Source organism: Podarcis cretensis (assembly GCF_951804945.1).
Source record: "Podarcis cretensis genome assembly, chromosome: 8".
Taxonomy (NCBI): domain Eukaryota; kingdom Metazoa; phylum Chordata; class Lepidosauria; order Squamata; family Lacertidae; genus Podarcis; species Podarcis cretensis.
In genome coordinates, this window is record NC_137177.1 from 84,346,287 (window position 1) to 84,363,501 (window position 17,215).

Sequence of the window (17,215 nt, forward strand, 5' to 3'; positions counted from 1 at the left end):
ACCCGGTGGCCTTTAGGCTCAAATTGCCTGACAACATGAAACTACACCCGGTATTCCATAGGTCATTACTCTCACCATACAGGGAAGGGCGGGGATTTCAGGGGCGAGAGGGAGAGGTTCCCGCACACCCACAGGTGGAAGAGAGGGAGCGCAGCAATCACGCAGCGGAGATACTAGATTCAAGGTGGAAGGGAAGACAGGTGGAGTATCTGGTGGCTTGGGAGGGGGAGTCTGAGTCGGAAAATGCATGGATGCCAGCGGAAACCATCAAGGATGAGTTTCTCCTTGAAGAGTTTCACCGCAGGTTCCCAAGGAAGCCCAGACCACTAGCGAGGTTCTGGGAGGAGCAATTTGGCACCACAGATGACGAAGAGGATTTTGCGGGGTTTCCGGCCTCCGAGGGGGAGGGAGGAGACGTTTCTGAGGGAATGGAATCGGATTGGGAAGATGCTCCAGTGGGAAGAGGTAGTAGTAGGTGGAGAGCAGTGTTCGAGTCATCAGAAGATGGGGAAGGTTCCTTCAGGGGGTTCCCAGCATCACCGGCCAAGGAAAGGGGGCGGACCGGGGGTGAGGGGGGTCCTGGAGGGGAGGTGGATGTCAGGGAACTGCCATCGGAGCCTAGGGTGGTGGCAAGGCTCCCAGATGCTGGAGAGGGAACCAGCAGGGAGAGAGGGAGAGCTTCCGCTGAGGAAGGAGAGGAGGAGGGGGCGTCGGAGGGAAGGCTCAGGGACGCTTCCAGCGAGACCAGTGGAGAGAGCTCAGGACCTCCCCTTGGGACGCCCACTCTGCACAGAAAGCTTTTGCGCAGGGAATCTAGGCGGAGACTCTCTGTCAAGGAGCTTTTATGTTGGAAGAAATTCAGGAAACGCCCACTGACGGATTCTGCCAGTGATTAAGACAGCTACGAAGTAAGGGCTGTCCGGTTAGGGAAAGTTTTAAGCCAACTACTCAGTTTGGAGCGGTTCTGCGCTTACGCACAAGCAACCCCTTATCCCATTACAGCAATCCGTCAGTCCTCGACGTTGTTTGTGCGGAGGGGGCATCATGAGCAAGACCGAGGGAGCGGGCGCCGGAGAGGGAGCCAGGGGAGGACCAACTCTGGAGGAGAGAAACAGAGATTTGGAACAACAGCTGGTTCTACTAGCGGCGCGGCTCGATGAAAGGCGGACTCAGGATGCACAGGGGAAACCCACCCCCATTGCAAGTAAGGTACCGGGACTGGTGCATAAGTTCGGGGGCGATCCGAAGGACTACCAGGCATTTAAGACAGAGGTGCAGTATGCACTGGACCTGCAGTATGATGACTTTGTGGACGATGGGGCGAGAGTTGCCTTTGTGATCGGGCATCTTGAAGGCGGCGCCAGGGATTGGGTTAGACCAGTGTTTCCCAACCTTGTGCCTCCAGCTGTTTTTGAACTACGACTCCCATCATCCCTGACTAGCAAGACCAGTGGCAAGGGATGATGGGAATTGTAGTCCAAAAACAGCTGGAGGCACAAGGTTGGGAAACACTGGGTTAGACCACTGATGGCATCTGAGAATGCTGCCTTAAAGGACTTGAGGAAGTTTTTTACATCCATGGATTTGATGTTTTCCAGCCAAATTGAGCAGAGTGTTGTGCGCAGGCAGTTATTGGCGTGCAAACAAGGGAACCAATCAGTCAGAGAGTACTGGTCACGGTTTGCTATGCTCATACATCGACTTGGGTGGGAACTGGCTTCGGAACCGATTCAGATGTTATTTGAGGAAGGCCTAGCACCCGTGGTGAAGGACAAACTTTCCCGCGTGCCCCGCCCGCAGTTGATGGATCAGCTGACCAAAGCTGCGCTTGCGATTGGAGCGCGACAGGAAGCACGGGCTCTAGAGAAGCGGGAAGGCAGAGGAGAGCGTTGGAATGACATCCGCATTCCTGAAATACCAGAGCAACCTTCCCCGCCAGTGGAGCCAATGGAGATCGGAGGCGCGCGTGCGCGTGGGATTTCAAACGCTGGCGAAGTTCGGAAGAAGGAGGGGAAAACAGCTGTCCGGTTAGGGAAAGTTTTAAGCCAACTACTCAATTTGGAGCGGTTCTGCACTTACGCACAAGCAACCCCTTATCCCATTACACTATCTATCTATCTATCTATCTATCTATCTATCTATCTATCACATGGGTAGTCAAACTAAGGCCCAGGGGTCAGATCCGGCCCACTCGCCTTCTCAGGCTCGCTCGCAGACAGTCCGGGAATCAGCATGTTTTTACATGAGTAGATAGAATGTGTCCTTTTATTTAAAATGCATCTCTGGGTTATTTGTGGGGCATAGGAATTCGTTCATTCCCCCCCACAAAAAATATAGTCCAGCCCCCCACAAGGTCTGAGGGACAGTGGACCTGTCCCCTGCTGAAAAAGTTTGCTGACCCCTGATCATCTATCTATGTTGATCTCTTTTGGTCAACAGGACAGGACTTTCTGCTCAATTCCAGTGGTACCTTGGGTTAAGTACTTAATTCGTTCCGGAGGTCCGTTCTTAACCTGAAACTGTTCTTAACCTGAAGCACCACTTTAGCTAATGGGGCCTCCTGCTGCCGCTGCGCTGCCGGAGCACGATTTCAGTTCTCATCCTGAAGCAAAGTTCTTAACCTGAGGTAATATTTCTGGGTTAGTGGAGTCTGTAACCTGAAGCGTATGTAACCTGAGGTACCTCAGACAGAGCAGCCAGCAAATTTGGCCTTGGTCTAATGTGGCTGGTCCTCTTGGCAATACATTGTGGGGCAGAACGGCTGTCCACTGAGACAGTGTCCTTCCTCTGCTCTCCCCACGACTCACCAGCCTCCCTCCCTTCACAACACACTTGGCTAACTCCGGCCATGTTACCTGAGGTGACAATGTATCTGGTCCTGTCACCCTAATGCGATGTGATGGGAGCAGCAGGCCTTCAAATGTCAAAACTAACGTGGCACAGCTTTTAAAATAACATGGATTCTTTGGGGGGAGAATTGTCCCTTCTCAACAAATGGGAAATCCTCCTTGCTCCTTCTCTGTGAGGTTGGGTGTTTTTCCTCTCTCCAGAATTTGGGAAAGGACAGCTTTTCCTCACTGGGGAATCACTCCAACCCCTGATCATTTTGGTTGCCTTTTCTGGATTTCCCCCCAATTCTGCAATACCCTTTTTGAGGTGAGGATTGAAGAGGGTTTGTTCTCCTAACAAATGAAAAGCACAGCCATTTACATGCAACTATAAAGCCCTTTGAGGATGTATAACCTGCTCTTCCTGTGTATATATATATATATTCTCAATAAAAACCAATTTCAATAACATAACATACCCATATTCTAATTGATTGACTTCCCCCCGCCCCCTCAAGTTTCCAATTTCTTATCTTTATTTACCTTGCATCTAATTATTTATCTACAACAATCCATAGTAGGTTGTGTTTTTTTGGAAGAGGCAAATAGCACTATCCTTTTTTCTAAAAATGTCGGGCCGCCTGGGCCTTCAAATCAACATTTATTGCAGAACGGACCACACATAATTTTTAAACCATCTGAGTTTTAATAGGCTCTAGCTCTGATTCATGTCTTGCATCGGGAACTTGTCGCTTGCTATGAAGCGGCGGGGCTGCTATGGTTTGCTTGAAAACCATAAGTGGACTCTTGCATTCTTTCAAAAGACATAACAGCAGCAGCAGCAGCAACAACAACAACAACAACAACTCTGATTTTAGGAAGGGCTGTAGCTCAGGAGCCGGCAAAAGTTCCCAAGTCCAATCCCCAGTGGTCTCTCTGTTGTTGTTTAGTCGTTTGGTCGTGTCCGACTCTTTGTGACCCCATGGACCAGAGCACGCCAGGCACTCCTGTCTTCCACTGCCTCCTGCAGTTTGGTCAAACTCATGCTAGTAGCTTCAAGAACACTGTCCCACCATCTCGTCCTCTGTCGTCCCCTTCTCCTTGTGCCCTCCATCTTTCCCAACATCAGGGTCTTTTCCAGGGAGTCTTCTCTTCTCATGAGGTGGCCAAAGTATTGGAGCCTCAGCTTCAGGATCTGTCCTTCCAGTGAGCACTCAGGGCTGATTTCCTTCAGAATGGAGAGGTTTGATCTTCTTGCAGTCCATGGGACTCTCAAGAGTCTCCTCCAGCAGCATAATTCAAAAGCATCCATTCTTCGGCGATCAGCCTTCTTTATGGTCCAGCTCTCACTTCCATACATCACTACTGGGAAAACCATAGCTTTAGGCGAGGTTTATTTATTTATTTGTCCCATAAAATGTATGATTGCAAAACACCTCAAAAAGAATTTTTTAAAAGATGAAATTATCACTAAGAAATAACGATGTATATTTGAAGCTCCCCCCCCCCTTTTTTGGAGCTGTATTGATAAGCTTAAAGTAACAAGGATTTCTATGCAACAACAAAGTGGCATTAGTGGTCTGTTCTAAGTCAGGGATGCCCAAACCTTTTTCAAAGAGGGCCAGATTTGATGAAGTGAACATGTGTGAGGGCCGACCAAAGTTGCTGAGCTTTTTTTTTTAGGATTGATGAAGTTGTTGAACTTCTTTTACAATTTTACAATTTTTTTTAGGATTTTATCCCAAGACATATACTGCCAGATTAAATTGAGCAGTGGGCCAGATTAGGCCCCCAAAATGGACTTTGGACATGCCTGTTCTAAGTGAATGAGCTAAATACAATTAAGAAGAAGTATATTAATAGTGAAATAATTATTAAGTTCTAACTTAAAAGTGATTTTTTGTTCATAACAAACTAAATAATGCAAACACATTGGCATTTGGCAAGAACAAAAGTTCTTTTAGAAACGCAATTTACAAAGACTCATAATCTAGTCTCTAGAAACTTGCTGTAACACGAAATAATAATAGGTGCCAATAGATGATGCAAACTACTAATAATTATAAATAGCAGAATGTAGGCACCCTATATATAGAAATGAGCAAACCAGTGATAATTTAGGGAGCAGGCTAGCAGGCAGGCCCCATTACTTACACCAGGAATCCCCAAACTTGGCCCTCCAGATGTTTTGGGACTACAACTCCCATCATCCCTAGCTAACAGGGCCAGGGATGATGGGAGTTGTAGTCCCAAAACATCTGGAGGGCAGAGTTTGGGGGTGCCTGACTTACACCATAGGCGCCTAAACAACATTGCTGTATGTAGGTTTTATTTTATTTGTTTTTTATCTTATTTTTTTGGGAATGTACATCCAGGTTTTTTTCCTTTAATTTTTTTGGGGGCCCCCAAGAGAGTGGGGCCCTAAGCTATAGCTTGTTTAGCTCATACATAAATCCGGCTCCGGGTTGCATCTTCTGGCTCAAGCTTGCAGGAAGAGGAGGGGATAAGGTCACCTCCTTGCAAAAGGAGGGCAAGTGGAATGGTGCTTAAAAGTCAAGGAAGAAGGAAGGATATGAGTCACGGGCTTTGGAGATGGATATCACTTTACTTCTGCTTTTGATGCCTTCAGAGAAAGGGGGGAAAGCTTGTCCGAGCAAGAAATACTTTCAAGCATGGGTAGGCAAACTAAGGCCTGGGGGCCGGATCCGGCCCAATCGTCTTCTAAATCTGGCCCATGGATGGTCCGGGAGTCAGCGTGTTTTTACATGAGTAGAATGTGTGCTTTTATTGAAAATGCATCTCTGGGTTATTTGTGGGGCATAGGAATTCATTCATTATTATTTTTTTTCAAAATAATAATAATAAATTTTTCGGCCCCCCACAAGGTCTGAGGGACAGTGGACCGGCCCCCTGCTGAAAAAGTTTTCTGACCCCTGCTTTAAAGGGTAGTGATGTCGTGTGCCCCAGGGCTCAGAGTGGGAACTGTGTTCAGTGGAACTGGCCCTGTTATAGGTGGCACGTAACGCCCAGTCCACATTTGTAAACACTCTTTAGTTTGGCAGCATCTACCCTTTGGAACTCCCTGCTTCTTGACACCAGGCCTTTGCTCTTTTTTGCCTCTGCTGAAAAACTCCTTGTTTAGAGGCTGTGGGTTAAACCACAGAGCCTAGGACTTGCCGATCAGAAGGTCGGCAGTTCGAATCCCCGCGACGGGGTGAGCTCCCATTGCTCGGTCCCAGCTCCTGCCAACCTAGCAGTTCAAAAGCACATCAAAGTGCAAGTAGATAAATAGGTGCCGCTCCGGTGGGAAGGTAAACGGCGTTTCCGTGCGCTGCTCTGGTTCGCCAGAAGTGGCTGAGTCCTGCTGGCCACATGACCCGGAAGCTGTACGCCGGCTCCCTCGGCCAATAAAGCGAGATGAGCGTCACAACCCCAGAGTCAGCCACGACTGGACCTAACGGTCAGGGGTCCCTTTACCTTTACTTTACCTGTATGTTTAGAAAGCTGATGCAAGTTTTAACCTGTTAATTCTCCTTATTGACAGTGCCTTTTTCTCCAGGGGGTACACAGCGTCGGCCCGTTTTTGTTGTTGTTAAAAAGTGTGGCGCTTACTGTAACAGCTTCATGATGAGTACTGGCACATAATTTTCTAGGGAAGAAAAGCACTGCTTATTTATATATCGTTTTTGGAAGACCCTTGGAGGGTTATATTGTTGTTTTACAGCGAAGCAGTCTATAATGTTTTATGAAATTATTTATATATTTTTAAATATTTTTAATATATTTTTATATATTTTATATTTTACATTTTATAATTGATGGTGCGGCTGAGGGCATTGGCTCTCCTGGGGCAGCTGTTCAGGGGAAGGCGTGATGACAGACATAGCCCCCCCCCCCCCAATATTGGGACGGGGCTGGAAAACTGCCCCCTTTAATCTTGAGGGTCTGGCCCTCACTGGGCCTGCCCACGGCTGCCACGGAATGTATTTGTTATGTACTGAAGTTCTCACCCTGGGCCAGCAGGGGGATACTGTAGATAGTTTTCACTCAGGTCCACATATGCAAATAAGGGATTGAAAGTGACGTTCAGTGATTGGATAGTTACAGAAAGTGGTTACTGTTATGTTCTAGTGGAGCTCTATATAAGCAGGCTGGCTGAACCCTTCAGTTCTGTTCTGTTCTGTGAATAAACAAGAGCTCTTTGAAGAATCGCTGTGTCGTCTGATATGTTCACCCACAACTTAACAGTATTGTACCCAGTACTTTGTTTTTGGGGGTACGCATACCCCTAAACATTTTGTGAATCTTTCTACTTTTGTCCATTTACTGTATTCCCCCCCCCCCCCCGATTTGAACTATAAAATAGGGATTTTCTTGAGTCAAAATGAAAGTACCCCTAAACATTTTTTTTAGAAAAAACACTGTCTTTCTTTTTCTTTTTCTTAATATTTTTCTTTATTGATATAAAATTTACATATCTATACAAACATTATATGCTATCTCTTCACATATGAAGAAAAATAAAATTATGTAGAGAATAGAAAAATTCTAAAGGAAGAAAAAAGAGGGGGGGGGAATAAAGAAATAACAAAACTACGAAGTAAAAAAAAAATCAAAAGAGGGAAAAAAAAGACAAGACAACACTGTCTTTCTAATGCACCAAAATTCTGCATGCAGAACAGCGGAATTCTGCAATTGGTGCCCATTATATCATTAGGGCTGGACTGACAGTTCTCAAGGAACTTCCACCTGAATTGAGGGTGAGAAGCAGACAAAAGCAGGCCTATAATTTTTTGCTCTTTCTTTCACTTCTCTTTCTTTTTCTTTCGCTGTTGCTCCAGTTTCAAGCAATAATGGCAGGCCTCCATTTTAATCCCCTGCCATGGCCTCATGAATGAAGCTACATTGTGACCTAGCATTGTTCTGAGGGGAGATCTGGGTAAAAACAAGTGGTGGCCATTTTGGGAAGACTCCTTCTGCTGCCCCAGTAAGATCCAGACCTCATTTTTGCTGCCCGGAGAGCTGTTTTGGTTCAGAAAAACAACCGCCGCCACCATATCATTAAATACTGTACCGATGATAAAGAGTTTCTCACCCACATTAATCACACACCTTCTTGCTTCTAGGCCTGTTGACTGGGACAGTCGCTGCCTCTCCCTTTGGTGCGTTGGTAGTTAAGCATGCAAATAGATCTGTATACCTGAAGGAGCGTCTCCACCCCCATCGTTCAGCCCGGACACTGAGATCCAGTGCCGAGGGCCTTCTGGCAGTTCCCTCATTTCAAGAAGTGAGGTTACAGGGAACCAGGCAGAGGGCCTTCTTGGTGGTGGCACCCACCCTGTGGAACGCCCTCCCATCAGATGTCAAGGAAATAAGCAACTAACTGACTTTTCAATGGCATCTGAAGGCAGCCCTGTTTAGTGAAGTTTTTAATGTTTGACGTTTTATCGTGTTTTTAATATTCTGTTGGGAGCCTCCCATAGTGGCTGGGGAAACTCAGCCAGATGGGCGGAGTATAAATAATAAATTATTATTATTATTATTATTATTATTATTATTATTATTGGTAAAGGGACCCCTGACCATTAGGTCCAGTTGTGACAGACTCTGGGGTTGCGGTGCTCATCTCGCTTTACTGGCCAAGGGAGCTGGCGTTTGTCCGCAGACAGCTTCCGGGTCATGTGGCCAGCATGACTAATCCGCTTCTGGCAAACCAGAGCAGCACACGGAAACACAGTTTACCTTCCTGCCGGAGTGGTACCTATTTATCTACTTGCACTTTGAGGTGCTTTCGAACTGCTAGGTTGGCAGGAGCAGGGACCAAGCAACGGGAGCTCACCCCGTCGCGGGGATTCGAATCGCCAACCTTCTGATCGGCAAGTCCTAGGCTCTGTGGTTTAACCCACACCGCCACCCGCGTCCCCATTATTATTATTACTATTATTATTATTATTATCTGAGGGGGGAGATGGAAGTTGCTGCCAGTGTCGCTTCTGTCGCGAAGGTACAGGTGGATTCCTGAAGCACTGCGAAGCACAGTCCCTAACTAAGATCTGGGGGCAGAAATTGTCTCTCTAGCGAAAGTTGGCAGGGACACAAAACATCCCAGGACTCGCTGTCAAAGCGATTGTGGAAGAGGCAGGCAGAAAAACCACCTCGTGAGCATTTTGGGGCATCATCGCCCCCGTAAACAATGCATTATTTATCTCGATTAAATCTGCACCTCGGAAGACGCCCGAGGCAGTGTGCGTTGCGCAAATCAAATAACTTTTGCTTAGGGCTGCTTATTTTGCAAACCGGCTGGTGGGAGGGGAGAGCAAAACAATAAGGCCAGGCACCCTTAACATCTTCCCCTCCCCCCGCCCAACCCCAGCTTCTCTGGCCTCATCCGGCATTGCCCACCCGCTTCCTGGAATAGGGGACATCCTGGCAGCCCAGAGGACAATTTCCACCAGGTGCCAGAGCAAACCAGAAAGGGCTTGCGAAAGAGGCAAATGAGATCCATCGGTGCGAGTGGGTGGGTGCCTGTTTCGAGGGAGGTTCGCGGCCCAGCTGCTGCCGGGATGTCTGGCTGTTCATCTGGGGAAAGGTCACAGCTCTCTCAGCGCAGAAGGTTGCTCTGCAGTCTGTGCCTCTGAAGGCCAGTTGATGTGAGCAGGACCAGGGAGAGGGCCACTGCTGTGCTCAGATCCAGCTTGTGGTCTTCCCAAAAAGAGGTACCGTATTTTTCGCTCTATAGGACGCACTTTTTCCCATCCAAAAATGAAGGAGAAATGTGTGTGCGTCCTATGGAGCGAATGTAGGCTCCTTGGCTTCGCGGCGACGCACCTGACCTGGAAGCCGGAGGCCTCCAGCTTTGCTAAAGGGGCGATGCGCCTTCTCCCTCTTTGCGCAGCACCTCTCCTTCACAGGAGAGGTGCTGCGCAGAGAGAGAGAAGGCGCAGCACCCCTTCAGCGACGTGCCTGTCCTGGCTTCCGCTTTAGCCCTGCACAGCCTCTTTGGGCAGGGGGAACCTTCATCCCGCTGCCCTGAAGAGGCTTGGCGCGGTTATCCCAGAAGCCAGAACAGCCACATGGTATCCCAGAAGCCAGATCCCTCTTGCTGTTCTGGCTTCTGGGGTTCAGAATAATTATTTCTAGTTTTCCGCCTCCCAAAACTAGGTGCGCCCTATGGTCCGGTGCGCCCTATGGTGCGAAAAATACGGTATCTGTCTGGCCACCATGAGAACAGGAAGCTGGGCTAGATTATGGTTACCAGATTTTTTTCAATGAATCCGGGGACACCTCTTTTTTTTGGGAAGCTGAGTAGCAACAGGGAGTCAGTAGTGGGGATGGTGAGGCAAAAGACCCTGGGCCCAAGCACACATGCAAAGCCCTTCTTTCGCACCCTGTGAAAAAGGTGCAAAGCCCTTCTTTCGCACCCTGTGAAACATAAATGCTCAGTTTTTTAAAAAATTGGGCAATGGCACACCGCCCACCCATGACTCCCGAGCCTCCCCTGATCTCCTTCCCCCCTTTGTTTTTACAGATATGGGGAGGCTCAGGAGTCATGGGCGGGCGGCCGTTGCCCAGGAGGTACCAGCCTGGTAGTGCAGTTGGCTCTGGCTGGCTTCAGGAGATGCTCACTGCCGTAGCGCAGGGAAAATGGCAGGCGCCATGGCAGCTAGCAGCGCTAACAGGCTGGCTCCGGGCTGCTGAGGCTGCTGCTGCCATGTTTCACGGGGAAGATTTGCAAATCTGGAGACATTCTGGGGACGGAATTTGTCCGGGGACAGATTTGCAAATCCGGGGACTGTCCGCCGGGAACCGGGGACGTCTGGTAACCCTAGGCTAGATGGGTCCTTCTCATGTCCTTATAATTCATGGACGATCAGGCTAACAATGGTTACGAGCCAAATGGCTATTCTCTGCCTCCACAGGCAGTAATGCAGACCTCTCTCAGTGTCCCTATTTACAGAAGCCGTCCCAGTTTTTGGTTAAATCCCAGAATGTCCCACTTTTCCTTAAGATGCCCCTATTTTCATTGTAGGAATTTTGGGCACCCCTATTTTCATTGAGGGGTATGGTGTTATGAGACCCCCGAACCATATGCAACCTTTAGAAGCTGTCTGAAGGCAGCCCTGTATAGGGAAGGTTTTTTTTTTTTTAAAAAAAAATGTTTAATGTTTATATGTACAGTGGTACCTCGGGTTAAGTACTTATTTCGTTCCGGAGGTCCGTACTTAACCTGAAACTGTTCTTAACCTTAAGCACCACTTTAGCTAATGTGGCCTCCTGCTGCCGCCTTGCCGCCGGAGCACGATTTCTGTTCTCATCCTGAAGCAAAGTTCTTAACCTGAAGCACTATTTCTGGGTTAGCGGAGTCTGTAACCTGAAGCGTATGTAACCCGAGGTACCACTGTATGTTGGAAGCCACCCAGAGTGGCTGGGGCAACCCAGTCAGATGGGCAGGGTCTAATTGTAAAATAACAACAACAACAATTACAACAACTATGAAATAGGACGTCCCTATTTTTTTTTCAACAAAGGTCCATCAAGTTAAAGCTATGGTTTTCCCAGTCGTGATGTATGGAAGTGAGAGCTGGACCATAAAGAAGCTGATCGCTGAAGAATTGATGCTTTTGAATTATGGTGCTGGAGGAGACTCTTGAGAGTCCCATGGACTGCAAGAAGAACAAACCTCTCCATTCTGAAGGAAATCAGCAATGAGTGCTCACTGGAAGGACAGATCCTGAAGCTGAGGCTCCAGTACTTTGGCCACCTCATGAGAAGAGAAGACTCCCTGGAAAAGACCCTGATGTTGGGAAAGATGGAGGGCACAAGGAGAAGGGGACGACAGAGGATGAGATGGTGGGACAGTGTTCTCGAAGCTACCAGCATGGGTTTGACCAAACTGCGGGAGGCAGTGGAAGACAGGAGTGCCTGGCGTGCTCTGGTCCAGTCACAAAGAGTCGGACACAACTAAACAACATTTTTATTGTGGAAATGTTGGAGGATATGAGTAATGTTTCTGAATACCAATTGTTGGAAGCTTCAGGAGGAGAGAGGCAGGGTTGTCACACGTCTGGACATAGCTGTGATTTTGCCAAAACAGACAAACTCAACAACTTTTGTGTCCATTGAGGTATCTTGCTGGTCACTGTGAGTTCAGGATGGGCATTTGGCCTGATCAGCAAACTTATGTTCTTATGTTCTAACTCTTGTATGGAAACCCCTTTAACCTGAATAGCCCCTCCTCCCCTCCAGTGCTGTCCCCACCTGCGGAGTGCAGCCTGTTGAACCTTCATCAGATAAAACAGGCCAGCCTCTCTTCCAAAGACCTTAGTTCCTTTGATTTTTCTGAACGGTGCCCCGAGCAAAATCCCGGTGTGCTAAAAAAAAAAAAAAAAAAAAAGGAGAAAAGTCTGGCAATGGGTTCTTCCCACTTCCAGCCCTTATTAGCCTATTGCTCTCCAACAGGCTGTTTGCCAGCTTTCCTAGGTCAGTGGGTTACACCCTCTCCTTCCAGCTGCTGATTTAAGGGAAGGGATCCCTGCCAAATTTCTCATCCTGATATTCTGGTGGGGCTTGTTTGTTTCCTTTCGTCTTTTTCTCTTCCTCCGTTCTTTAAAAGGGAGATGAAATGCGCACGTTGTGCCTTCATTGACTTCAGTTTAGAGGATCTGTGTGCCCTGGGAGCAGCCACTTCTGAGGATGAAGAGGAGTCCCAAACACTTCCTGACCATGTGCAAAGGGCATCGCCTCTGCTGAAGGACTTTCTCTGTTACCAGCTCCTTGGAAAGAACTTGGAAATGTTCCTCTCTGCCTTGATGCAACAGTTTGGAGAGATCGGTGCAGCTTCTCTTTCTCGTGGGGAAGAAAAGTGTGAGCTACGAGGCAGAAGCGGTGGAAAATTCAACTAATCCCAAAGGTATTTCCATCTCCTGTTTTGCTTTCATCTAGCAAACTTTGTTTAGAGTCAGCTAAAACTTGCAGAATTTGAGGGGCTGGTTCGAAAGAGAGCCCTCTGGAAGTGCTTAGTTGTTCTGTCAGTTCGGCAAGGCCAGTTTTCCTCAGATGGGAAGAAAGAGAATGGATGTTTGAAACGAGGCCATCTCAGTCTTGGGTTTGTATTCTCCCCCTGCCAAATATATAGATTTGGGTTTCAGAATTGAATTCTGGTATTTAAAAAGGCATGTTTCCTGATTGGTTGTGCAAATGAAGTTAGCACAGAATATTTGACTCAATGCCATTTCAAATAGTTAGCTGATACCATCAAATGTGGTCTGCTGTTAAAAATGCGCTGGAAGCCAGGTGTAGATGTTGAAATAAAATGTGGCCAGAAAAAGATTTGCCACCCGGCTTTGCAGAGGAGAATCTAGGGGAGTCCCCCCGCCCCCCGGCAACGTAGATGATGCTTTAGCATTCCTGCCCTGACATCTGTTCGCCTTGGATTCGGTTCCCCTTTTCTGCCCCCGCTTTCTGCAGAGCTGAACTTCAAACGCCAAGCAAGCACATTTTCTCCTGTTCTGAAGTTCTGTGTGGTTGTGAAATAGTTTAATCGGCAATAAACCTCTGGAAGGGGTGTGCGCACCACAGAGACGCAGAGTGACTTCACTGCGCTGTGTAATCCAAAACCATTTCCCTACTGAAAGCTGAGACAAGCAGGTGTTGCGAAGGCGTTTTCCACCAGGGTCCAGAGTGCCTGGCTTCGGAGCTGCTTTCGCAACAGAGAATCACAGAACTGGGAGCACCAATAGGTCATTTAGTCCACCTTCTGCCATTTATTTAAATATATATATTACTCGTTTACCTTCTTTAACTTGTTAGATATGAGCAAAGTGCTACGAGCTCCACCCCTGCCCCGAAATCACTGGGAATCTTATGCAGTCACTCATGGGCTTCTCCTGAGATGTCCAAAGGAATTGTTGACACACTTCTAAGTAAACTTTCCCCACCTTAAGGACTAGAAACTTATCTTTAAATAAAGAAGCCTCAATGTCAGCTAACTTCAAGCCTTACTTTGGGGCTTCCATTGGTCCCTTGAACAGCCATTATGGGACTAGATATGGACTTGGAGTGATCCAGAAGGGCTTTCCTGATGTTTGAATTTATTATTGAATGAATCCTGGCCCAGTAGACCTGAAGGAGCGTCTCCACCCCCATTGTTCTGCCCGGACACTGAGGCCCAGTGCTGAGGCCTTCTGGCGGCTCCCTCGTTGTGAGAAGTGAGGTTATAGGGAACCAGGCACAGGGCCTTCTTAGTGGCGATGCCCACCCTGTGGAACGCCCTCCCACCAGATGTCAAGGAAATAAACAACTATCTGACTTTTAGAAGACATCTGAAGGGAGCCCTGTTTAGGGAAGTTTTTAATGACTGATGTTTTATTCCAGGCATAGGCAAACTTGGCCCTCCAGATGTTTTGGGACTACAACTCCCATGACTCTAGATAACAGGACCAGTGGTCAGGGATGATGGGAATTGTAGTCCCAAAACATCAGGAGGGCAGAGTTTGCCTTTGCCTGTTTTATTCTGTTTTTAATATTCTGTTGGGAGCTGCTCAGAGTTGCTGGGGAAACCCAGCCAGTTGGGTGGGGTATGTATGTATGTATGTATGTATGTAAAGGTAAAGGTAAAGGGACCCCTGACCATTAGGTCCAGTCGTGGCTGACTCTGGGGTTGCAGCGTTCATCTCGCTTTATTGGCCGAGGGTGCCGGCGTACAGCTTCCGGGTCATGTGGCCAGCATGGCTAAGCCGCTTCTGGCGAACCAGAGCAGGACATGGAAATGCCATTTACCTTCCTGCCAGAGTGGTACCTATTTATCTACTTGCACTTTGATGTGCTTTCGAACTGCTAGGTTGGCAGGAGCAGGGACTGAGCAACGGGAGCTCATCCCGTCACAGGGATTCGAACCGCCGACCTTTTGATCGGCAAGTCCTAGGCTCTGTGGTTTAACCCACAGCGCCATCCGCATCTCTATGTATGTATGTATGTATGTATGTATGTATGTATGTCTAAATAAATAAATAAATAAATAAAATTTCCCAAGGCAGCTTTTAAATTTATTCCCCCCTCCGCCCAACCACTATTGTGTGATGGGGTGGGGAATTAGTGTGCATACCCATGTATGTGAGCGTGCATACCTGTGTTTCATAGAACCATAGAATTGTAGAGTTAGAAGGGACCCCAGGGCTCATCTAGTCCAACCCTCTACAATGCAGAAATCACGAGGGCGTTTTTATTTCTTGTTTCTTTTTTGGGGGGCCCCTGGAATTGCATTTATTAATTTTTTTCAAATAAATTTTTATTGTTTTCTTTAAATAACCTTTCTCCAACAATCCATACATTTGTCAAAATATATACCCTTTGACTCTGCCGAGTCCTGACTTCCCTCTGTCCCTTCAATTGGTATCACCTGTCACATTTTTATCACGTATTTTATTCTTACATCTCTACTATTTTACATTGTAGGTGTTACTTCAGTTAGTGTCTTTAAGCTTTTACAGTTCTCCTTTAAATACAGTGGTACCTTGGGTTAAGTACTTAATTCGTTCCGGAGGTCTGTTCTTAACCTGAAACTGTTCTTAACCTGAAGCACCACTTTAGCTAATGGGGCCTCCCGCTGCTGCCACGCCGCCAGAGCCCGATTTCTGTTCTGATCCTGAAGCAAAGTTCTTAACCTGAAGCACTATTTCTGGGTTAGCGGAGTCTGTAACCTGAAGCTATGTAACCCGAGGTACCACTGTACTCAATAAATTTACTCCAGTTATTCTGGTCATCCTGGTCATCCTGGTCCCGGATCCTTCCTGTCAATTTGGCAAGTTCTGCAAAGTCTGTCATCTTCATCTGCCACCCTATAATAGTAGGTATGTCTTGTATTTTCCATTTTTGGGCCAGTAGAGTCCTTGCGGCGGCTGTGGCATACATAAATAGTCTTCGGTATTTTATTTTAATTTCCCTTCTCATTAGACTGAGCAGGAAAGCCTCCGGTCTTTTGGGAAAGGTATACTTAAATATCTTTTTAAGCTCATTATAAATTAACTCCCAGAATTTTTTCACCTTGTCACAGGTCCACCACATGTGATAGTATCCTCCGTCTACTTCTTTACATTTCCAACATCTTCTATCCCTCTTCCTATACATTTTAGCAAATTTTGTTGGCGTTAAATGCCATCTGTAAAATCATTTTCAATAAGTTCTCTTTCAAAGCCATACATCCAGTGAATCTCAAACCCTCATTCCATAATTTTATCCATGCTTCCAATTCAATATTGTGCCCAAAATCTATGAGGGCGTTTTTATTTCTTGTGTGTCCTGTGTGCAATTTATGGGTGGGTTTGGTCACGCCCTCTGCTGAAACATGGCCCCTGGACACTTGGCATATGGGAAATGTGGCCCTTGGGTCAGAAAAGTTCCCCCACCTCTCCATGCAGAAAGATTCCCAGCTCAGTTCCAGTATCTCTGGCTAAAAGGATGGGGCAGAGGGAGATGTCAAGATGCTGGAAAGCCATTGCCATAAGAACAGAGGGAGCGGTATTATACCGAAACAGACTACAGTATTTTTCGCTCTATAGGACGCACTTTTTCCCCTCCAAAAATTAAGGGGAAATGTGTGTGCATCCTATGGAGCGAATGCAGGCTCCTTGGCTTCAGCGATAGCAACGTGAAGCCTCCGAAGCACAGAGGGAGAGCTCCCCCCGCGCTCCGGAGGCTACGCGTTGCTTTCGCTGAAACCTGGAGAGCGAGAGGCGTCGGTGCGCACTGACCCCTCTCACTCTCCAGGCTTCAGCGATAGCTGCCTGAAGCCTTCGGAGCACAGCGCAAGTTCCCGCTGCGTTCTGGAGGCTTCAGGTTCCTTTCACTGAAGCCAGGAGAGTCTTGCTCTCCCGGCTTCAGCAAAAGGAACCCGAAGCCTGAGGAACACAGCGGGAACTTGCTGTGCGCTCCGAAGGCTTCAGGGATAGCCGCATGCAGCCCCTCCGGCAGGGAGAGACTGCACATGGCTGTGGCTTCTTTAGCCCCGCGCAGCCTCTCCCGGCTGGAGAGGTTGCGCGCGGATAAAGAGGAAGCCAAGACAGCGAGCGGGATCCATCCCGCTCGCTGTCTTGGCTTCTTTGCTCTTTGGGGCTGGGGTGTGGGGACCCGGGTTTTCCCCGGCAGCCCCAGCAGCTCTGGGAGAAGCGGACAGGCTGCACAAGATTTTTTTTCTTGATTTCCCCCTCTAGAAACTAGGTGCGCCCTATGGTCCGGTGCACCTTATGGCGCGAAAAATACGGTACATATTGGTCCACCTTGCTCTGTATTTTCTGCTGTCTTGCTGTCTCTTTCCAGGATTTCAGGCATTAACTGCCCCAAATCCATCCTCATGCATGACTCACGACATTCTGCAGCAAAAAAATGAAAAG

At 47.7% G+C, this 17,215-nt stretch overlaps 1 protein-coding gene across 3 annotated transcripts in view; it reads left to right on the plus strand.

Moving 5' to 3' along the window:
• The first annotated feature begins 12,250 nt into the window (after nucleotides 1-12,250).
• CMKLR1 (chemerin chemokine-like receptor 1) overlaps nucleotides 12,251-17,215 on the plus strand; it is a 33,800-nt gene continuing 28,835 nt past the window's right edge. For 2 of the 3 annotated variants that reach the window (XM_079987183.1, XM_079987184.1), the window contains exon 1: nucleotides 12,254-12,738. The gene's annotated coding sequence lies outside the window, so the exon portion shown is untranslated. Of the gene's footprint in view, nucleotides 12,739-17,215 lie in introns of all 3 variants that reach the window. The other variant, XM_079987185.1, reaches the window with a different exon arrangement.